We start from the raw sequence: 24,101 nt of genomic DNA, 5'->3' as shown, positions 1-24,101 counted from the left end.
CCCGACCGGGACTAGAACCCGGTGTGCCGGCGCCGCAAGGAGGAGGATTAGCCTATTGAGCCGCAGCGCCGGGTTAATCCATTGAGTTTAATGGATAAAGAATTCAAGCAAAATGTTAATAAGTAACAGACCTAAGTCACACAAGTCAAAGTGGTGGAAGTATCAAGATAAGGGTCTCCCACTCCATTAAGTTCAAGTCTCTTTCTAGGGCCACACAGGTGTTTATTTAAAGAAATAACAATATATGTGGAAGACCTTGATTGAGAGTAGACAGTGTAGACTTGGTCATATCAAACTTAAAAAGATGGCCGGCACCACGGCTCAATAGGCTAATCCTCCTCCTGCGGCACCAGCACACCAGGTTCTAGTCCCGGTCGGGGTGCCGGATTCTGTCCCAGTTGCTCCTCTTCCAGTCTAGCTCTCTGCTGTGGCCCGGGAATGCAGTGGAGGATGGCCCAAGTCCTTGGGCCCTGCACCAGTATGGGAGACCAGGAGAAGCACCTGGCTCCTAGCTTTGGATCAGCGCAGTACACCAGCCGCAGCGGCCACTGGGGGTTGAACCAACGGCAAAAAAGGAAGACCTTTCTCTCTGTCTCTCTCTCTCACTGTCCACTCTGCCTGTCAAAAAAAAAAAAAAAAAAGCTTAAAAAGAAGCTTCTATTTTTAACAACTCTTTTTTTTTTTTTTTGAAGTGGTATTGTGTCCCTTGAACCCACAAAACATCTGTGCATCTTCCTGTTTTACTGTCACTTGGGTTTGGTTTATTTATTTGGAATGGTGGAGATGGCATTCAAGAGGGGAAGCACTGAGGTATGGACACCCAGAGAAGAGAAAAGAGGGGGAAATGGAGAGCAAAGGGTATCTGAATCTCTGGAGGCCAGGGGCCAAGTCCAACCCTTCATGACATGAACTTTTGAATCCTGGGGGCTCCAGGTGGTCCCACCCCAAGACAGCTGAACTCAGCAGCATCAGAGGACTCTGTGCTCCCAGATTTACCACCCTCCCACCAGAGATCCCAGCAGCACTGGCCACAGTGAGATGCCTCAGGAAGCCCAGTAGGAAGAGGACGCCGTGGAAGAAGATCCCTGTAGGGGAGGAAAGGCATGGCAGGTACCACAGAGCAGCTGGCGGGTAAGCATCTTGAGACATGCAGAGGACTCCCAGGGGTACCTGGGAAGGAAGGACTTGGCCTTCACAGGGGACACAAGGGCTCACACAGACAATTGAGGTATGTGTGTGAAGTCCAAGGTCAACTCTAACAATCTGCCCCATCGGTGCCCATAGGCTAATGAGGCATGGAGACATTAAGTTCTTAATGTGTCCACCAAAATCATCCAGAAAGAAATGAAGAATGGAAGAAAAACAAGAAGAGGAGAGGAAAAGAAAGGAAGGGGTGACAGGGAGAGGGGAGAGGAAGGAAGAGAAGGGGAAGATGAGAGGGGAGAAAAGGGAATTCTCACACTTGTTAAGCTGACAGGAGGCTAAGCCTCCCGCTGTGACTGCCTGCCTGAGAGTCACCTTTTCTTTCTTTCTCTCAACCAGAGCAAAAGAAAATGCAATGAGGTTTTTAATTCCCACCCTTCCCCCAAAGAAGCAGGCTAGTGCTAAGTCCCTTAACTGACTGCTCTTCAGCTAAGTTTACTCACAAATATATGAAATGCCCAAACCCAGCAATCAGTACAGCTAACTGAAATGCCAACTTGAAGGTCACTAGGTGACTGCCACTGGGGTCATAGTCATTACAAGCCATTAAACGTTATGTGAAAAGATCTGTGAAGAGACAGGGTCTTAGCAATGGGCTTTAACTCTACACCCAGTAAGGGAAAAGAAAAAGACAAACACTGGATGAGAAAGCTGCAAAGCAGCCAGGACATGGTTTGGCTCTGGCAGGGGCTTAGCAGGGGACTACAGACAGACTGCAGCAAGAGGGACTTAGGCTAGCTCTTAGGAAGTGAAGGCAAGAACACAAAAGGCTTCAACTTGCTTGACAGAAAGGGCTCTTCATCAGGATAGTACAATGGACCCAGGAATCAGATCCAGGTGCCAATTATGCCTCCACTGCTTTTATCCCCTTCAACGATAGTACATGAATGTTAGCATGCATGAGAATTAAATAAATACATTATTTAAATGGTGAGATGGACACCTGACATATAGCAGTGACTCAATACATAGATACTTCAACAATCAACAATAACAACAAATCAAAATCTCAGCGAATCACAAGTCAATAACTCCTTATTATGAATGTATTACATCCAATAACTCTTAAAGGAGAATAAAGATGAATACATCACATTGAGGTGAAAGGACATAAGTAAAGCGTACACCAGCCCCAGGGCCTGTGCTAAGAACTCCACATGAAGTGGAACATTTGGTCCTCAAGGAAACCTGGAATAACATGAGGCTCAGAGATCACAAAGCAAGCAAATAAGAAGCTGTATTTCAAAATCTAGCAAGTCTGCATCCCGAGGTCATATCATTTCCCTACACCGCTGGGCTTCCTGGGTGGAAGCATGAAAAATAGGCAAAAGCAACAAGAGGGGCACGGTGGTTAAGGTGCTTCTTGGGATGCCCACATGCCAATTCACAGTGCTGGGTTTGAGTCCCAGCTCCATTCTCCATTCCAACTTCCTGCTGATTCATACGTTGAGTGGCAGCAGATGATGGCTCCAGTACTTGGGTCACTGTCACCCATTTGAGAGACCTGAATTAAACTTCAAACTGTTGCTGGCATTTTTTTAAGATTTATTTATACATTTGAAAGGCAGAATTACGGAGAGGCAGAGGTGGAGAGAGAGAAAGAGAGAGAAAGAGAGAGAGAGAGTCTTCTATCTACTGGTTCACTCCCCAAATGGCTGCAACAGCTGGAGCTGGGTCAATCCAAAGCCAGCAGCCAGGAGTTTCTCCCGGGTTGCCCATGTGGGTGCAGGGGACCAAGGACTTGGGCCATCTTCTACTGCTTCCCCAGGACATAGCAGAGAGCTGGATTGGAAGTCGAGCAGCCAGGACTCGAATCAGCACCTGTGTGGGATGCTAGCACTGCAGGCGGCAGCTTTACTCATTACACCACAGCACCAGCCCGTGTCGCTGTCATTTAGGAAATGAATCTATAGTTGGGAGATCTCTGTTCCTCTCTCTTCTCTCTCTCTCTCTCACTCTCACTCTCTCTGTTTCCATTTCGAATCAAATAAATAAAAATTATTGTACACAGCAATAAGAGAAGGCACAGAGCCCACAGTAATGAGGTATCCCAGGAGGTGCATATCCCCAAACAGGTGAGCTGCCCACATTTATAGGAGGAAGAGATGTCACTTTGGGTCCGTCACTCCTGTGTTTGTTTCCCAGGGCTGCCACAACAAATTACTACGTACTCAGTGCCCTAAAACAATGGAAATTTATTCTGTCAGAGTTCTGAAAGCTGCAGGTCCTAAATCAGACTGTCAGCAGGGCTGCCCTCCCGCTGGAGCTCTGTTGGCTCCCCTCAATCCCTGGCGTCCTTGGCAGCCTCACTCTGGGTAGTCTCCGTGGTCCAGTTGCTCTTCATGTGTTTCCGTGTCTTTTCTTCTTTCTCTTACAAGAATATTCTGTGATAGATTTAAGGCCCATATGGGATGATCTCATCTCAAGATCCTTAACCTAATTACATTTGCAAAGATAGATTTTTTTTTTCTTTATTACATCACATTCATAGCACCTGGATATTAGGACATCATTACATTACAGGAGGCATCCTTCAATAACAATGGCCTAACTTTCACTGTGTCTGGGACTCCTTGTCATCAATTATCCCCTCTCTCCCTCTTGCCATGTCAATCAATCTCTCACTCTTTAGCCTGCTCATATCTGTGAGCAAGATTCTTTTTCTTAAAAATCCCCACTGAGGCTACTCTTCGTTCTGTAAGCACTGAGCCTAGACACAATGGCCTATTCCTCAACTCCAACTTCCACGCCACCCACTTAGGTCTGAAACACTTATTGGCTCCCACTCTCACTGCTGGACTAACAATGCTCTCAGAGGTCACCAACAATGTCCACATTGTCTGTTCCTGTGGTTTGGTTCCAGCAAGCCCTCATCTCTCCCCAGGTCCTCCTCTGTCACTAAGCCCCAGCCACAGTAGCCTTCCTGCTGACTTGAAGACACACTCCCCTTCTTGGCAAGTGCTGTTCTCTCTACAAAGAATACAGAATACTTCCCCACCCTGAATTAGTCAGAACTCTCCAGAGAAAGAGAACCAATAGGATGTGTATGAATATAGAAATAGATTTGCTTTAGGGAATTGGCTCATACAGTGGGGAAGGTTGACAAGTTCAAAATCCGCAAGCTGGGTTAGCAGGCTCAAGACCCAGGATGGGGAGTCTGAAGGTTGTCAGGAAGGAGAATCAGGAAAAGTCAACGTAGTGGTTCAAGTCCAAAGGCCAAAATTCTCTCTTAATTGGGAAGAGGTCAATCTTTTGTTCCATTCAGCTTTCAACTTATTGGATGTGACTCACCCACATTATAAAGGGAAATCTGCTTGACTCAGAGACCACCAATTTAAATGTTAATCTCATTCCAAAACACTCTTAGAGAAACATCCAGAATATTTGACCCCTAGCACAGCCAGGATGACAGATAAAATTAATCATCAAAGACCACAACTCCATCACTGGACTAGCTGACTCCTCAACTTTCTGGTCTCTGGTTGAATATTTCAAAGGCCCTTCCTCACTCCCCAATCTAAACTATCTCCTTGATTTTGTTAGGTTTGGTTGGGTTGGGTTTTTTCGTAGCAAGCTTCAGTGTCTAAAATTTATATTCTTATGGATGGGTGGATGGGTGAATGGATGGATGGATGGATGGGTGGACAGACGAATGGGTAGATATATTGACCTATTTATCCTGCATTCTGTATTACCTTCACTACTGCATGGGGTTAGGAATGTTTGTCTTGGCCACCACTATTTTCTCCAAAGCAGAATATATGGCATGACTCATGTTAGGCACTCCATTAGTTGGTGTTAATTTGCATATTCCAGAAAGCCAAAGCCCAGATGAAGCTAGAAGAGCAAGAGATATGTTGTATATCCCACTTGTGACAGATACGGGTTACAGGGAACAAGGAGATCCTTGGAACCGAAGTGCAGCTCTGAGAGCTGTACCAGGAGAGGGGTAGGAAGAATATTAGACCCATAATGATTTTAAGATTGTTTTTGATTGGGCCAATGAGGAGTCCATTAGACCACCTGAGTCTCACAGAAAAGCCCAGAAGAAACATATCCCACACTCATGCATGGCTGTTTGGAGAGCAGAACGTGTCTGGACTGCCAGTCATGCTCCCCTCACACACTTTGGATGGGTGTTTTCATGGCCACCCCAGGCACTTAATAACTTCTGGGGGGTTGAACGGATGGATGTTTTCCATCTACATTTGCTCTTTCTCTCCTTAGTGCAGGACAGGACTGAGTGCCACACCCCCCCACCCTCACCATTCCTGAAATTCTTCCTTGGCCTCTGCGTGCTGGCATTGCACTGGTATCCCTCCTACTTCTCCAGCCCTTCTATGTCCTTCTCTCCCATCCCCCTCATCTCAACTATGACATAAAGGTATTCCCAATACTTCAACCCTCTGCCCCAGTGTCCTGTATGCCTGTGCCAGGCACCAGCTGAGTGAGGTTGGGAATCACCATATTGGTGGAGCACTTACTGTGGTCCAGACCTTGAACTGAAACTTCCATTTGCATCATGTGGGGTCATCCTCACTTAGACACTAAAGAGGCATTTAGAGATGTGGAAATTGAAACTTACAGGAGCTACTTAGCCCAAAGCCACACAATTCTAAATTTCCAGGATTCAAATTCAGGTCTGTATAACTCCAAAGTCTCACTAGACTAAAGGTAGAGAAACCATGTTTTACAGCTTCTTTATCCCAATGGCGCTGGGCATAGCTGCATACATAATCAGTGCTTGGTAACTCCCTGCTATACACCTGCTGCTCAGGCACTGTCAGCAGAGATGTGGTTAACAGCTCTGGTGGAGGGGGCCTGGATTTGGACAACCTCTTTTAAATAATGAGCCTCTGGTATTCTTGCTAATGACATTCTCCACTCACTGCTGCAGGTTTTACTCACAGGAGTAATGAATTAATTAGTGAATATGGGCGAGAAGCTCTTTGAAGCTGTAAAAAGCCCAGAGTACAAATGCTAAGAAAAGGGACCAAATAGACAAAATCAGATACCCTGTGAGTATTGAACAGCTCACTGTGGCAGAGCCAAAGCTCTATAAATTCAAAAACAAAACAGACAAAGAAGAGGCACCATGAACACACCCAAAACCCCCAGGCCAGCCTTCAGAGGCTCTCTGTGTGCCCCCTGGAGGTTCACCTGGTTCACCAGTTCACCTGGTCTGCTCATTCTTGTGGATTAACAATGGCCATCTAGAGACTCAGCAAGAAAGAGAGTTGCCATGTCAGTGCTGGCTGGAGGGGTTGTGCTGGTCTCACTGTCACTGCAAAATTGCTATGTGACCAACCACCCCACAATTCAGAGGCCTGCAACAGCCATCATGTGTTGTCGCAAGATGGATTTGACAGGTGTGGCTCAGCTCTGCTCCAAATACCTCTCACTCCTCTTATGGAATCAGTTGCCAGGCTATCTCAAGCATGTTCTACTCATGGCAATGGCAGAGGCACAAGGCAACAAACCCACTCGTCCAAGTGCACTGCAAGCCTGCCTCTCAACCTCATCTGCTAACAGACCATCAGCCAACACAAGTCATGAGAAAGTCAAGAGAGAACACAGAGAGAAGTGAGGAAGTGCCCCTGACCACAATGCGAGGACACAGCAAAACTGTATCTGAAAGGGCTGGGTAGAGAAATGTCAAGAACTGGCAGATCTATGCAATCCAACAAGAGGCAGAGGGAATGCTAGTGGCAACCAAGCCAAGGATTTAGTGCTCATGACCAACAATACAAGCTCCTACCCTACTGATTCTGCAAGGCAGCAGCTGAACAACCCTTTAAGTAGGGCATGAGCTCTCTGGCTTGTCAGTCCTAACCAAGCCTGCTTCCCTCATGTGTGATCTTTCTGGCTCCTGAGGGCCCTAGAAGCTGACAGCATCATCATAACATACACTTTCTCCTAAACACTGCTGATCACACACACATGACATTGCCTACACCAAGAACTCTGCTGCCAGGAGAAGGAAGCATTGCTAATTCAGTTATCCTAGGAGATGAATAGCTAAATGATAATGTAGCCAGTGTTTGCAAATCCAAACCTGGTGAGGTTCAAACATGGAGACTTTATTCCCTCTCATCACTGCTTCAATGTTGCTGTGTTAAATCTCCCTTCCCATCTCTTAGCAACATAGTTTTTCAGTCACTTTTAGATATTAAAATTCAGTCCAGTTCATTCGAAAACAGTGTCATGTTGAATTTTTAATTCACATTCCTCTCTCCTCTTGGCTCAACTTATCTTGCCAATATGACTTGGGAGGAAACAGCGGGGAAGTGGCGCATTCATTCTCTCTTCTCCTTCCTCCTCAGTCTATACTTCTAATTTCTCCTGCGGGAGGAACAGAGAGGGCAGGGAGTCAGGAGGAAAATCTTTTCTCATGACAGCTGCTGTCTAGGCCACCTGTGAACCCGTAGTGGTTGGTATCCAAGTATTAGCTCTGATGGGACACATGTGGGAGGTCCCCATGACTCTCCCCACTGCAATTTGCTACCCTGAGACAAGCACTCTGAAATTATCTATTTGCATTTTCCAAACACTCAGATTTCACCATGCATCAGCCCTCTGGGGCAGGGTGCCAGAAAGACAACGGTGCTGTACATGTTTCATCCCCACCTCATCCTCTCTTGGTCATCATTTTCCCTGGTCTTTGTCGAAGCAACAAGCTATAGCAACCTCCTTCTTCAGCACCAAGCATTCCTTGCTTTCTGCCTGGAGCCTCTCACTTTTTGAGCTGCAGGCAGGAATCTGGCTCATGTGCAAACCAGAGGGCAGCAGAGTTGACACCCCCAGGACACTGCATAGCCATTGAAGATCAAAACACAGTTCTTCCTGTCTCTAGTTAACTATTCCAAGACAGAATCAAGTCCAGGTTGCCCACAGTAGTATATGGTTCAAGAATACACCCATGCACCCATGCACTCTCTTCCCATGCACTCTCTTCCCATGTCACTCCACTCCTGTTCTCGGGAATGTGTGTGAAGATTCAGTAAGTTAATATGAATGAATACTTAGCATAGTTCTTGGCAATAAGTATCAGGTATTTTTTGCATATTCTAGCGTATGAATGTTTCAAACCATTGCATGCAATGCACAATATATATGCAAGTGTTTACATGTGTGTGTCTCTGTGTGTATTATACATGTGCCTTAGTCTGTTTTGTTCTGCTATAACAGAATGTCTAGGGCTGGGTAACTTTTGAAGAAAAAAGATTTATTTCTTACAGTGGTGGAGTCTGGGGAGTTCTTACAGTGATGGAGGCTGAGGGACTGACTCCTGGGGAAAGCCTTCTTGATGCATTACCCCATCATGGAAGGCAGAAGAGCAAGAGATAAGTGAGGAAGAGGAGGGGGGAGAGAAAAGGGGCAAATTCATTCTTTTATCTGAATCTCAGCTCCGTGATAATCACATTCATGCATTCCCTCATCTCTCAACACTGTGCATTGAGTAATTAAGTTTCCAACATATGAACTCCAAGGTACACATGCAAATAACAACAAAACTGAATATAATATATATAATTATGTAAATGACAGCCATTGTCCATAGAACAGATGCTAGCTGCATGTGCCTTTTGAGTACTTTGGTGCCCACATATTGCGATTGTCACATTTTGGGCTAAATAAAATATATGATTAAAAATTATTGTATATATTTCTTTGCACTTTTGTAATACAAAAATTTTATATTAACATTAATATATATGTTACATGTTTTATAAAATACAAAAACAAATCTTTTGGTTGTGTTATTTAGGTCACATTATATACATAGCTTAGCCTAAGACCCAGAACAGAGTAAGTTTTCAATAAAATCCATTTTTTACTCAGAGTTCTTTCATCTAATCCTATAAAGCAGGTTTATTATCCATTGAATGGATAAAGAAAAAAGTCAATGCTTTGGGTCAGAATTTAGCCTGGCAATGAAGACACTGGTTAACACATTCGTGTCCCACATCAGAATGCCTGGGTTCAATACCCAACTCCGGCTCCTGACTCAGCTTCCTACTCATGCTGACACTGAGAGGCAGAGGTGATGGCTCAAAGAATTGAGTTCCTGTCACCCAACTGGGAGACCTGGATTGAGTTCCTAACTCCAACTCCAGAGCAGTGTTAATGATTCTGGGCATTTGGAGAGAGAACCGGTGAATGGGAGCTCACTCTGTCTCTTTTTGTGTGTCTCTGCCATAAATAAGGCAGAAACAAAAGAAGAAAAGAAGGAAGGGAGAGAGGGAGGAAGGAAGAAGAGAGGGAGGGAGGGAGGGAGAAGGGAAGGAAGGAAGGAAGGAAGGAAGGAAGGAAGGAAGGAAGGAAGGAAGGAAGGAGAGAAAGTGAGAAGAAGAGAGGGCGGGAGGGAAGGAAGGAAGGAAGGGAGGAAGGAAGGAAGGAAGGAGAGAAAGTGAGAAGAAGAGAGGGAGGGAGGGAGGGAGGGAAGGAAGGGAGGAAGGGAGGAAGGAAGAAGAGAGGGAGGGAGAGAGGGAGGGAGTGAGGAAGGAAGGAGAGAAAGTGAGAAGAAAAGAAGAGAGGGAAGGGAAGGGAAAGGAATGGAAAAGAAAAGAGATAATAAGAAAGGAAAGAAAGGCAAGCTAAGATGAAAACTGATGCAGAACAGAGACAGTAACTTGCAGGCAGTGATCACAGAGCTGGGGGCCTCATCCAGCCCCTGCCCTTGCAGCACTCACCGTCTCTCTGCTGTGACTTGTCACCATGTGGAAGACAGCAGCTGTTTCTACATAGTGATCCACAGCAAAACCAACAATTTCCTCTGGACTTGAGGAGGGAAAGCAACCCAGGACAGGAGACCTGGAAGGTGGGGACAGTCCCCAAAGGGAAGGCAGGCCAATGAGTCCCAGGGACCAGTCCCAAGAAAGGCAGGCACCTTGGGAGCTGGTCTATGAGCAGAAAGCCCTTCCTCAGATGATATCAACTTTTCACATCTTTCTTTATTTGTATACTGTTCCAACCTTAACAATATTGTGTGTCTGAGAGACTGACACTGACTGCTGTTGGTGGGCCACAGAGCAGTCTACACCCATCGAGAGCCAACCCCCTTACTGTTGTAACAGAACACCATGGCTGCCTCCTGGGACCTGCTCCTAGGGGGAGACAGCTAGAAGTGAGTGGCCTCCTCAACCCCACCAAAACCCAGGTCAACTCTTGTCCTTAGCCTAAGGTCTGACCCATCCAACTGGAGCAGGGGGAGGCCTGGGAATAGTGAGTAGTAGCTCACCTGAGGCTTGCAGGGACACGAGGACATGCGGCTGTGGGGTGAGCAGTAGGAAATGGTCTTGGGAGGCCTGGCCAAGCCCAAATACTGTTTCTGCTGAGGCCCTCAACCAGTCCAGTCTCAGGTGCAACCTGCGCCAGCATAGTCTTGGGGACCAGGCCTCAGACACCTGCCATCCCCATGGTGCAGGGGCTCACAGCCTCCCTTCTGTGGCCACAGAACCTAGGAGGCACAGATCAGATGTGAGACTTGAGAAGAGCTGGACCAGACTGCAGCCTGACTTAGCAGGACTGGGAAAGACTGGGGTTGAAGAATAGTTAGGATCTACAAAACGACACTCCCACACCATCACCACCAAAAGTTCACATTCAGACCATCTAAGGGGCCACCTTGGATCACCCAGACCTTGAGGCAAACACAGAGCTGTTCGTAATAAAATAAGAGACTTCATAGCACCACCTTCTGGCAAAAAGAAAAACTCCAGACATTGAAACCAGCTTTAACAGAATCATTGAGTAGTTCAAATCAGAGAAGCCTTCAAAAATCATTTCCAGGGCCAAGCCCCTGCAAGGAGAGGAGACTCGAAATGGATCAGATTGTTGAAGACAGAATTCAGCTTGAATCTGAAGCTCCCTACATGTTGAAGGTGTGTTGCATGAGGCTGTGAAAAGCAAGGAGTACCAAAATCTAGAATAGGCGGGTTCTGGTGCTCCCCAGCACAGTGGGGCAACTGCAGATCACTATAGTTTATTCTACACTGTGTAATGATCTGGAGGAGACAGCTAGTAGACTCCAAACCTGGGGGGAGAAGGGGAGGTGAGAATGCTGGTTGGCTGACTTGATCAGTTCACACTGAATGCATCTATCGTAATGTTTCACTGTGGCCCATGAAGATGTACAAGCTAGCATTACATAGGAGTCAAGTGTTTTAAGTGAGGGAGGGTTCTGGTGTGCAGCCTATTAGGCTGCTGCCTGAAATGCTCTGATCCCACATCAGAGTGCCTGAGATAGAGTCCCACCTCCTCTTCTGATCTAACTTCCTACTAATGCATACCCTAGGAGGCAGGAGATGATGACTCAAGTACTTGGGTCCCTGACACCTATGTGGGAGACCCAGATGGAATTGCTGACTCCTGGCTTCTGCCTGGCTCAGCCCTAGCTGATGCAGACATTTGGGGAGTGAGCCAGCAAATGGAAGGTTGCTCTGCCTTGCAAATAGAAGTAATGCTTTTAATGTAATGAAATAAAAAAAAATAGGGGATGGAGCTCAACAGCCCCCTACAATCAGTTGCTGTGGCAAACAGCATATAACTTAGCTCAATATGATCCCCACTTTACAAATGAGGCTCCTTCACTGATCTTGGGACTGAGGCTGGGGTTCAAGAATGTTGATGCCACAGCCACTGTTCTCTGAGCACATACTGTGCTGGCTCCAGGAGAACCAAAAACTGCGACCTGGCAGATTCCTGCTGCAGCCAACTCCCCTCCAGTGATGTCATCATATCGCTGATCTACACCACGAAGTAAAGAAGCCAGGGTCCTCTATAAAGAAAGAGCAGTGAGGATACCGCAATCTGATAGCTTTTACAAGTCACAGAGAACACTGACTTGTCCAAAGGCAAGCATTGACCTTGTTCATGGTGCGTGGCTTTTTCAAAGACTCCCAGACCCCACACAGTTGAACTTGTGGACTATCTAGGGTCAAACATCAGCTACTCTTCCCTGCACCATGCCCAGTACAGACAAGGGCAACAGCCACAGAGTACTGCCAGGCGGCTCACTCAGAAACAAGACAGGTCCTCTTCCGCACACAGGGAAATGCTGGATGGGGCTCTCCAGAAATCACAGAGCCCGTGCCCAAAAGGACAGCTGTGTAACTGCCACAGCCACTCAAGCATGGGACTTTCTCTTAGTAAACAAGTGTTAAATGAGTGACTGATGTGAAGCCCAGAGAGAGAAAGCAGCCCAGCATCCATCAAGTTGTTGACAATGAACTTCACACTTGGCCTCCGTAGATCATTTTTCCCAGTTTTCTGACTCCCCGAAAGCCAGTCACTCCCTCTTCACTAGTCACTCTATGTAACCAGCCCCTGACTCCACCTTCCAAATACGCACTTATGGCCCCCAAACCACAGTCTGCAGCTCTATGCTCTCCAGAGGGCTGGGCCTAATGCAGCCTTGACTTTGCTGTATCAAGTAGTATGTTCACGCAGTTTACCAGAAAGCCTGATTGAAACAGGCCATTATCAGGTAGTATGGAGGTAAGTGGCTGCTGGCATACATTCAATAACTCTATGATGTCAAGGCCAGCACCATGGCTGTTTTCTTTTTATTTGCTTGTTTATGTTATTTGAAAGAGAGAGAAGCAGAGAGAGAGACCCCCTACCCACTGGCACACTTCTCAAATGATAGCAACAGCCAGGCCTAAGCAAAGTTGAAGCCAAAAGCCAGGATCTCAATCCAGGTCCTCCATATGGGTGGCAGGGAATCAGCTACTTGAGCCATCACCTGCTGCCTCCCACAGTGTGCATTAGCAGGAAGCTGGAATTGGGAGTGGAGCGAAAATTCGAACCCAGGTGCTCTGGAATGGGATGCGAGTGTCCAAAGCAGTGTCCTAACCACTGCACAGTGCCCACCCTAGGGCTGTTCTCATGACTTTTTCTCCTCTTATTGGTTCAAAATGTCCTGAGGTTGCTGAATAGGAGGCAATAAGAAAGAGAGAAGAGACATTGCCTGCTGCCTGTTCATCCCTTTCCATATTACCAGGAAAAATACAACTTCCCAGAGCATCCCCAGGGATTCAGAACCCAGCGAAACATGCACCACACACCATGAAGGTACTGGCAGCTGGCAGACGTGGGTCCTATTGTAGCCATAGAGGTTGGTGATTCTGTCCTGGAATCTGAAACCACATCATCTCCTTGACTGAAACGTGCTGCTCTTCCTGTTCATAAATGCCTCCCAAATCAGTGCTGCCCTTTCTGTCCCCTCTGTCGGAGCTTAGTTCAAGTTCTTATCATTCCTCATGCTTCACCATATTGAGACATCTCCTTGATATCCATCTGTCTTCTTTCTTGTCATCACTGCAACCACTCCTCAGGTGCATGTGCATGGCCACTCACACACACACACGCACACACACACACATACAAACACACACACATGCACGTTTGTTACGGGCTTCATTCCTTCATGTTCATGTCTGCCTACCCTAACTGCAGCGCCACCCACCCTCATCCTACCTCCACCAAATCTCCACTCTCAGACCTCAATGTCTCTTTCTCTTCTCACTCTTCAAGATGGAGTGACAACCATTCTTCCAGGAAGCTTTTCTTGACTCTGCATGTCAGCTAGGTGCCCTTCCCCTGTGCTCCCACAATGCCCAGTGCCATGACCTCCACTTCCATCTCAACACTGATGGCTCCAAATCCACTCTTCAAACCTGTCCTCTGTGGAGGTCAACATTTGAGGGCTTCACAGCCTCCTGCTATCAGGTGGGAATACACTCACAATTTATCAGAAAGGCTGCTGGGTCCCTCTGAACTGCACAAGCAGGGCTTTATCTTGCTCACCTGTCAAGGGAAGTGGTTGCTAACGTTAGCTCAATGGCTCAAAAATATCCAGACCAGCATCATGGCTGCTCTCTTGGCCCTTTGAGGAGATCTAGTAATAGTACTCTCTTCCCTCCCCAATTATGAGTTAATAAAGAAATAAGACAAAAATGTCAATTTATGGAGAATCAACACATCATTCTTTTTCCTGACAAACACTTGTGCTGGAGAATGTGTATTAGAAATTAGAGTGATGGGGCCAGTGCTGTGGCATAGTGAGTAAAGCCACCACCTGCAGTGCCGGCATCCCATCTGGGCGCCAAGTCCCGGCTGCTCACTTCCTATCCAGTTCTCTACTATGGCCTGGGAAAGCAGTAGAAGATGGCCCAAGTCTTTGGGCCCCTGCACCAGTGTGGGAAGACTCAGAAGAAGCTCCTGGTTCCTGGCATCAGAATAGCGCAGCCCCAGCCTTTAGGGCCAATGGGGGAGTGAACCAATGGATGGAAGACATCTTTCTCTCTGCCTCTCCTTCTCTCTCTCTGTAACTCTGACTTTCAAATAAATAAATAAATCTTTAAGAAAAATTAGAGTGAGATTCCTAGTCCTGAAGCCCAGAGTTAGACACACTTGCCCACTCTGCTTCTTGGAAATGAGGCTAACCCAGGCCCACCCCTGTCTACAGGGGTAGAACAGGCCACATGTCAGGACTGCTGCCCAGAGACAGCCCCCTCCATGTAGGAGGAATACCAGGGGAGAGAGGAAGCGTTCTCACCCACAGGCCACACAGAACTTACCTCTCCACATTCTCCTTGAACCGCATCTCCATCATCCCCCATGCTCTGTTTATCTGGATCCACGTGGTTTCTAGAGAAATCACAGGGATGAGTCCCTGCTACCTCCTCATCCTCTGCATTGCAATCAGGAGGTCTCCTGAAAAACTCCATTGATCATGTCACTCCCCTGCTCCTGGTTGCTGGGAGGAAGAAGTACCTTGAAGCTTATCATGGCAGACAGATCGACCCTCAGTTCTGGCCCAACCTACCTGCCTTTTAGCTACCCCAGCGCTCCCCTCCCATGTGCCAGCCACACACAACGGACTTCTGGTCTTCCCTAGATATGCCACACCCTTTGTTGCCTCTTCTTCTTTGCACTTGCTGCTCCGTTGGCCTGAACATCCCCTCTTTATTCTGCCATCTATGTACAATTCTGTCCATCCTTTGAGCTAAGCAGAGCTTCTCTTCTCTGTGCAGCCTTCCCCTAACACCTGCCCCAGGGGCAAAGAGTATCCATTTGGATCCTCAATAATCATCCAGAATGTAACAGGAGCTCAGTAGGAGCGTGCAGGATGAGGGCATGATTGAATGAATATGTGAATGGAGAAATGGGTGGGTAGAACCATCTACCTGACCACAATGGTACATTTTTCACAGGAGCCAGGCTGTACACTTTCTTGTGCCTCATCATGATTGAAAATGGTGCTGATGTTGATGATGTTGACGAGCCTGCTGACAATGGTAATGACCACCACTGCATCAGCGCGCCCTTGTCCTTTCCCTTCCTCCCAGACATATAGGGCATCCGAGAAAGCTCCGCCAGGATCGCCTAGCTGCTGCAAGAAATACATGATAACATGTCAGAGCAATATTTTGAAAATATAAAATGCTATCCAAATGGTTTCACCCCCGGGGCAGGCCCTGGCTTTGAAGGGAAGTAACTGTCTAACCACTTTAGCGAATACTTGTGTTCTGGAATACACCCGGGGCAATACCTTGTCATCTGCTAAAAGGTTGCAGAACAAGAAAATGTCCCTCATGAGCAGAAATATGGGTAGCTTCAAAATTGCTGGCAGCGCTGAGGCTCTGACTGACACGCCCTCCCTGGACACCGCGTCTGGCTGAATCTCATCCTCTTCCTTTGTTCAGGGCAGGACACAAGACATGCTTCCTGTAAGGCGGCAGGGCCATTTATCTTCATGCTGCAAGGGGAGGGGGTGGGGCTCTGTAATGTCTGTGCCAGAGATTAGGGCACAGTTCCCGGGCTCCAGATCAAGCACTAACCTGCAGTGCTGTGTGATCCAAAGAAAAACATTCACCTTCCTGAGTCTTGGCTTCCCTTTGAGTCTCTAAGTCTCTGGAGGTCAAGAACTCCATTCTCTTCCTCTTCCAAATCAATGCACTGAGCCTTACTCCTGTCACTTACTTACCTAGCTGCAGCCACATTCTGCTTCTAGGACTTTGCACACACCACACCGGCTTTAGGACCCTCGCCCTGCAGACAGCATCATGGTTCCCTCTGCCCCCCTCTTCAGTCTTTGCAGGATCCCCTGTTTGTAACTACAACCCCATCCCCACTCCACAGCTCCTTCCACAATCTACTTTCTCCATTGCCACCATCTGACATACTGTGTTACTCGCTTATTTATTTAGTTGATTATTTCTCCCACTCCCTTCCTCAGCAGGGCAGGTCTAGGATGGCAGGGACATTTGCCTGTTCTGTTCTCTGTTCAGAAGAATGTCTGGCACATAGTAGGGACTCTAAAGTACTTGTGGAGCAAGTAAATCAATTCAATACATGATTATTGAGCACCTACTGTGTGTCAGGCTCTGGCAAATGGAAATGGGTAAGACAATTCTCAATCTTCCAGCTGTCTAGCAAGAGACAATAAGTGCAGAGAAGTTCATTGATCAATAAAAGAAGGGTAGAAACACAGAGATGATGGATTCAAGGGCAACACCTTGGAAGAACAAACTCATCTTCTTGGATAGAGCAAGGAGTCAGAGGTTTCCTGAGGAATCGACACCTGCTCTGGGCTTGGAGGGATAAACAGCATTTCCTGAGGCCAGGGGAGCTGGGAAGGTTCTTCTGAGACACAGGCTTGTTTTAGAAAACACCAAAGGCAAGAAATTGTCACTTGCTAAAAATTTTCTTCTGTGGGCAGAGATGTATAGCTCCAAGATTAATAAGAATGCTCTGAATGGATGGATGAATAAATTATTTAAACAAAAAGAGCTAATCTAAGGCATCTTCTAGCTCTACCAGTCTGTATGGCTAAGACTCTATGGTTCAGCAAAGACATTCCCTCTGGCTGGTTCTTCCAAAACCACTGGGTTTTATGGGCTCATACACACTCTTCATAGGGGAATGTAGGGAATTTAGAGGGAAAGTAAATTTGTTAGTAAAATGGTGCGGTCTTATCTGTGGCACCATCAATGCCTCACTCGCTATCTTACGCCCTGGCCCCGGTCTCCATGTTGCACAGTAGGCTTCGGTCCTAAGCCCCTTGGCCCAACCACCAATGTCAGCCCCACCCCCACCCTAATGGGATTCGATGCTCCTATTTCCCTGCCCACCCCCCAGCAAAAGTTTAACAGGACCTGTTCCTGAACACATGCTCTCTTGATCTCTCTCTCTTACACTCTTCTACCCTCTCTTACTCTCTCGCCCTCTCCCCCTGGCCTGTCAGGCTTCCCCCACCCAACAATAAACCTTTCCTCTAACTCTGGTATTTGCTGTGTTTTGTGATGGCCTTACAAAATTATTTTTAGAAAATACGAACGAGCCCTGCTATAGTGTGAGTGTAATCAGAGGGCTCATGGCTAAGAAGCTTGATCACTGTATGACAATGTTGGGAGGTGGTGTGGATGTCATGAGGTCACTGGGGACACTGACCTCAGAAGGAGAGTTCTTCTGGGGCTCTGGCTGGTTCTCCCTGAAGATTTGCTATGAAAGAGCAACCCCTTCCAGTATCTCTCTCTCTCTCTCTCTCTCTCTCTCTCTGGTTTCCCTTTCACACATGCTCCCCCCATGATGTCATCTACTATGATGTCACTTAGTCAAAGCAGCCCTCATCAGAGGCTGGAACGATGGAACTACCAATCTTAGACTTTATCAGTCTTCAAAACTCCTTCCTTTACAAACTATTCAGCCTCAGATATCTGGTTACAGCAATGGAAAATGTACCAACACCAGCACTTTGAAGAATAGATGGGAAGTGTGAGCATTTGTGGCAGTTTCAGTGTGGCATGGACTTCTCATCCCCTCTCCTATTATTCCAGTTCATTTTCCCTGGTGGATCAAACTCCCAGGGAAGGGACCAATGACAACCGAGTTCTTCTTGGACCATCTGCCTTCAGGCAGGTAAGGGGCATTCAGAGAAAGCCCCTCCATGCATCTGCTGCATTTCAAGGGTCTTCAATGTAACCTATCTGAGGGTGGTATATCCTGAATTTCATCAAGCCCAAAATGAAATTTGACCATTAAGACATTATTGGGGCTGGTGCTGCGGCTCAATAGGCTAATCCTCCACCTAGCGGTGCCAGCACACGGGGTTCTAGTCCCAGTCGGGGCGCCGGATTCTTTCCCGGTTGCCCCTCTTCCAGGCCAGCTCTCTGCTGTGGCCTGGGAAGGCAGTGGAGGATGGCCCAAGTGCTTGGGCCCTGCACCCCATGGGAGACCAGGAGAAGCACCTGGCTCCTGCCATCAGATCAGCGCGGTGCACCAGCCGCAGCACGCCGGCTGCAGCGGCCATTGGAGGGTGAAACAACGGTAAAAGGAAGACCTTTCTCTCTGTCTCTTTCTCTCACTGTCCACTCTGCCTGTCAAAAAAAAGACATTATTGGAGGAAGAGATTCTCACCAGAAGCCTCAGTTACACTGTACATTTTCAAGGGAAAACGATGTCTTGAATACCAGGACAGACAGTTTTGTTAAATATTTTAATGGACTCCAGAAAATAACTGGGATGCTAAGAGAATGAGTGACAGGGCATGTAATTTCTCTTTCTCTATTTGTTTATTTGAGAGACAGAGAGGCAGACAGAGAATTGCTACCTGCTGGGTAACTTCTCAAATGTCCACAGTGGCTAGGGCTGCCATCAGCCGAAGCAGAAAGCTGGAAACTCAACCCCAGTTTCCCACGTGGGTAGTAGGGACCCTTTACTTAAGCCATCACTGCTGCCTCCAGAGTCTGCATTAGCAGGAAGCTGGAGTCAGAAGCTGTAGGCAGGTATTGAACTCAAGTACCCTGAAATGGAACACGTGCAACTTAACTTGGCACCTTAACCATGAGGCCAAACACCCACTCCCGAAAAGAAAAGTCTTGAAGAAAACAGAAACAAAACAGAGTAAGAGTCAGTAAAATGCATTTTATGTTTCAAATTTGGCCCATGCCTGTTCTGGTATGGTCTGCAAGCTAAGAATCCTGGGAGTAAAAGTAATAGAATACTACTTCGTGACATGAAAATTACGTAGACTTCAAGTGTCCATTTCTGCCAATGAAGTTTCATTGGCGCACAACATGTTCACTGGCCTGAACACCATCTCTTCAAGGACAGAGTTGAGGAGTCACAGCAGACTGTACAGCCAGGAAGCCTGAAGCATTGACCCTGTGGTCTTTAACACAGAGAGTACACAGCCCTGGAGTCATGTTTGTCAACCCCAGTTGCACACCCCCATGATTGTACAGTATCTCAATGGCTAGCTCAGTGTACAGAGATTCTGATTTGATGAGTTTGAAGCAGGGCTTGGACACCAGTGTTTTTTTTTAAAATCTGCCCAAAGTATGTGCCTTTCATGGTCTAAGGTAGGCCATGGCCAGCCTGGCAGAGTACTCATTCAGGGAAGCACTTGCTGGAGTGTGTCACTCCCCCTCTTCGTGGAGGAACGACACAGGACCCTGCGCTGTTCTTTTGTCTGCTCGGCCCTCCCCGGGTTTGCTGCTGGTTCTTCCTGGGTTGGCTACTGTCCCTTCCACCTCCGTGGAAGGGCGGTTCCCCCTGGCCACTTTCCCCACTTCCGCAGGGGAGCGGCACACCGCCGGCCGGCTTTCTCGGGGGCTGCACGGGTGTTCCTTCAGCTAGATGTTCCCCATAGATGTTCCTGGTGCATGCCGTTTCTCTCCTCCTTTATAGTCCTCCTCCGCCAATCCTAACTCGGCTGCCCACACGCCGAGTACGCTGCTCTCCTCCAATCAGGAGCGGCTCCTGCAGCTTGTCAAGTTGGTGAGAGGCAGCTGGGTAGAAGCTGTACGCTCCTCTCCCAGCGCCACATTGTGGGAGAGCAGATGCATAGAATAAGTCTTAATTCCAGTAACTCAGTCCAGTCCGGGTTGCTCCCCACAGGAGTGGGCAGCCCCCAGAGCAAGGCAGCACAATACCACCATGCTGGTGCCTTTTTCTTTTTAACTCCTGTATCCTTTACAACAAGTGCCTGAGCCCTTTCTTCACCTCATCAGTAGGTTATGATAAGGAGTTTGAAGCATCATTGGGAGGCAACCAGGCATCCCAGGGTGGGCTCATGCTTGACAAATTAAGATTGTAATAGCCTTAGGAAAGTCAAAAGTATGAGAGCCCCAGGGCTCCAAATTGAAAAATGAGTTGAAAACAAATGGAGAGTTGTGGCGGAGATTTGGCAAGGTTGTGAGTGCATTCAGGCTTGCATTTTATTCCATCATCTAGATACTATAAACCAATGACCTCCACCTGCATGTTGTAGGCCAATTTAGACAAGCACAACTACTAGGTTATTTCTGATAGATAACAGTAACTCAGAAGCTACCAAAAGTGAATAGTCAAGGCAAATCAAGCTACTTTCTCCTGCAAGTTCTCAACCAACTTATAGCAATATAACTCAGGCAAAATAGTATATGTGCAATGATTAATTTTATGTGTCAACCTGGCTAGGCCATGGAACCCAGGTGTCTGGTCAAACATCAGCCTAGATATTACTGTATAGTATGTTTTAGATGAGATTAACATTTAAATGAGCAGCCTTTGAATGTAACTTGTTGCCCCATAATATGGGCTGCATGCAATCAGCTGAAGGCCTTCTGAGAAAGCAGACTGAGGTCCTCCATAGAAGAGGGAATTCTGCCTGGAGACTGCCTTTGGATGAAAATTGCAGCATTAGCTCTTTGCTAGGTCTCCGGCCTGCCAGTTTGGCAGGAAAAAGATTTTGGACTTGCCAGCTCCCACAACTGTGTAAGCCAATTCCTTAATATAAATCCCTCAATAGACAGATGATGATGGATAGATAGATAGAGCGAGCAAATTAGCTCTAGTTTGAATGTTTTGTCCCCTCCAAAATTCATGTTGCATTTCCCTTCCCAACAACAGTATTCAGAGGGATGGCCTTGAGGGGTGATTTGGTCAAAAGGGTTCTACCCTCATGAATAGGATTAGGTGCCCCTGTATTTGGGCTTTATGGAGGGAGTTCATGGCCTTTTGCTCTTCCACCTTGTACCACGTGGACCAGAGAAGGTCCTCACCAGACACCAGATACTGCAGATGCTGGTGCCTTGGTCTTGGACATTCAACTTCCAGACCTGTGAGAAACACATTTCTATTCTTCGTAATGACCCAGTCTCAGGTATTTTCAAACAGCATCACAAATAACGGAAAGAGAGACAAACATACCTATTTGGTTCTGCTTCTCTGAAGAATTCTGGCTAACACAGGCCACACATGTGGTGTTTTATAGACAAGCATCTATTAGTAAGAAGACAAAAATAGTTAACAGAGCCTATTCCATAAGCTCAATGAAGACTCAGCTCTCTGTCCATTATGCAAACCATTTTGTATGCCAAAAGAACACTCTTCAAGTCAGGATTAGTTTGTGCCTCTCATTAGCACCAGGCAATAGCACCATCTACTCAGTGGAGGGGAGATCCTTTGGGGACCAAGCACAGGGCACCAGCCCTAATGACACAAGCTACAGGGTTAGCCTTGGTCCTCAATTTTCTCTAAAATAGTTAATCCAACCCACATACTGAGAGTAGCACTAATTTTGCCAGTAAGAATTCCTTTCTAACATCCATTACACTAATTAATAACCTACATAAATCACCCATTTCTTAACTCCTTGTACTAATTAGCAAAATCTCTAGTAATGATAAAGGAAAAATTAAACAGAACAGATTGCCATATCCATTTCCAGAATGCAAACTTTCTGATTAGATTCCTTGCTATCCACTCCTGGGAGGTGAATTCCTGATTTATGGTTAGCTGACTACACTGAGGCTGTGGTTTAAATGAGATGGTACATATATGAAATCACTGTAATGCTGAAGTATTTAAAAGTAGGTTACAGGATATCAGGCAAGATGGCAGAATAGGAAGGGCGCACACTGATAGTCCGGGAAGAGACAGTTTAATAAAAGTGAAGATACTGCAGGTTCAAGGAAGAGTAGGGGAAGAAATAGCAGAGGAAACTCTTCCTGAACTAGTGATTCACAGTGGACCTGCGTGGAGAGTGGTGTGGGAGCCCACGGTTTGGGACACCAATGGCAGAATCACACACCAGCGCTGGAACGTGAGGTGAGCCGAACCTCAATAGCCTGAGACACCAGCAGGCAAGCGGAAACAGGAAACTAGAGGGAACGAGGCTTGAAACCCCATGGGGAAAAGTTCACCAGGCTAACTAGAAGAGAGAGGAGAAAAAAAAAAGTGACCGATACGGACACAAATTTCTCTCTCTCCGCTCACCTCTCAAAGGAAGACAAAGAGCTGGCGCCATTTTGGACATACGTCATAAGCGGGGCAACTTCAGGTCTGCACCTGCCCTTAGCCAAGCAGAAAAACCTGACTCTGGGAGGAGTGAAATAACAGGAGATTAGGACCTAGTGAATATGTGGTGCTAATGAACTGAGACTGTGAAAAAAGAGACAGTGGGGGAGAGAACTTATGGAATTCACGTGAGTACTCTCCAGAGACACTACAATTTGGTAATGTTGGCAGGCAACCCAGTGGGAGACTGCAGGAGAATCTGAGCCCACACTGAGGGTAGCACAGATTCCCTGTGTGGTCCTTGGGAAAGAGCTTCCAATCTCTGGCTCCTATGGGTATATCATTCGCCTGCTAAGTACCTTCAATTCTGCTCAACTGTGCAGAATTACTTCCCTTCTGAATCAAAAAAAGAAAGAGAGATTTGCCACACCTACTCTGGGAGTGTCACTTTTGGCACACCCTTAACCCTGAGGAACCAAACAGAGCTCTCAGGCTACACCCATCTCAAGCCTCTAAGGCTCCATCAAAAGCAGACAGTCCACTTAATACAGTCTTAGTATAAAAAGAAAAAGCACCACAGCGAGGGAAGAAGAATCCAAAGAATATCTCCACAATGCCAAGGAACAAATGGAGAAACCAAAGAAACAAGAACAAGGAAGACATTATGACACTCCCAAATGAACAAGACACCCCAAGCCAAGATTATGAAGATGATGAGATAGAAGAAATGTAAGATACCGAGTTAAAAAAATTTATGATAAGAACAATTAGAAGTCTTCAAAAACAAATGGTTGAGCTGCGGAAATCCTTACTGGACAGGATAGAAAATCTCCTTCGAGAAAATGAAATCTTAAGGAGGAATCAAAATGAAATGCAGAAACTAGTAGAACAAGAAAGTGTGATAGTGAAGAGAAATCAAAATGAAATGAAGAACTCAATAGATCAAATGACAAACACATTAGAGAGCCTTAAAAACAGAGTCAGTGAAACAGAAGAGAGAATATCGGACTTAGAAGACAGAGCTCAGGAAAGTATACAGTCAAACCAAAGAAAAGAAGAGGAAATTAGAAATCTAAAAGATATTGTTGGGAATCTACAGGACACTATTAAAAAACCCAACATTCAGGTTCTAGAAGTTCTTGAAGGCATGGAGAGAGAAAGGATTAGAAGGCCTTTTTAGTGAGATACTTGCAGAGAACTTCCTGGGTTTGGAGAAAGACAGAGACACCCTAGTACAGGAAGCTCATAGAACCCCTAGTAAACATGACCAAAAGAGATCCTCACCACGACACGTTGTAATTAAACTCTCCACAGTGAAGCATAAAGAAAAGATCCTAAAATGTGCAAGAGAGAAACGTCAGATTACTCTCAGAGGATCTCCAATTAGACTCATAGCAGACTTCTCAACAGAAACCCTATAAGCTAGAAGGGAATGGTGAGACATAGCCCAGGTACTAAGAGAGTAAAACTGCCAGCCCAGAATATTATATCCTGCAAAGCTCTCATTTGCGAATGAAGGTGAAATAAAGACCTTTCATAGCAAACAGAAATTGAAAGAATTTGTCATTCGTCCAGCCCTGCAAAAGATGCTTAAAGATATGTTGCACACA

At 46.5% G+C, this 24,101-nt stretch overlaps 1 long non-coding RNA gene across 7 annotated transcripts; it reads right to left on the bottom strand.

Moving 5' to 3' along the window:
* Positions 1–574: 574 nt before the first annotated feature.
* LOC103348130 (uncharacterized) lies at positions 575–17,744 on the bottom strand. 7 transcript variants are annotated; one of them, XR_011389514.1, is made up of 7 exons: positions 17,662–17,744; positions 15,761–15,967; positions 15,396–15,601; positions 14,787–14,856; positions 13,952–14,013; positions 10,445–10,663; positions 575–7,545 (listed from the first exon to the last, which is right to left on the bottom strand). It is a non-coding gene; the product is annotated as an uncharacterized lncRNA (long non-coding RNA). The 7 variants fall into 7 exon arrangements; XR_011389515.1 differs by having other exon boundaries at positions 15,396–15,598; XR_011389518.1 differs by lacking the exon at positions 10,445–10,663 and having other exon boundaries at positions 14,787–14,965.
* Between the last annotated feature and the right edge of the window lie 6,357 nt (positions 17,745–24,101).

Source organism: Oryctolagus cuniculus, chromosome 6, assembly GCF_964237555.1.
Source record: "Oryctolagus cuniculus chromosome 6, mOryCun1.1, whole genome shotgun sequence".
Taxonomy (NCBI): Eukaryota; Metazoa; Chordata; class Mammalia; order Lagomorpha; family Leporidae; genus Oryctolagus; species Oryctolagus cuniculus.
Note: the sequence above shows the minus strand (reverse complement) of the source record. Positions and strands in the feature narration are given on the sequence as shown.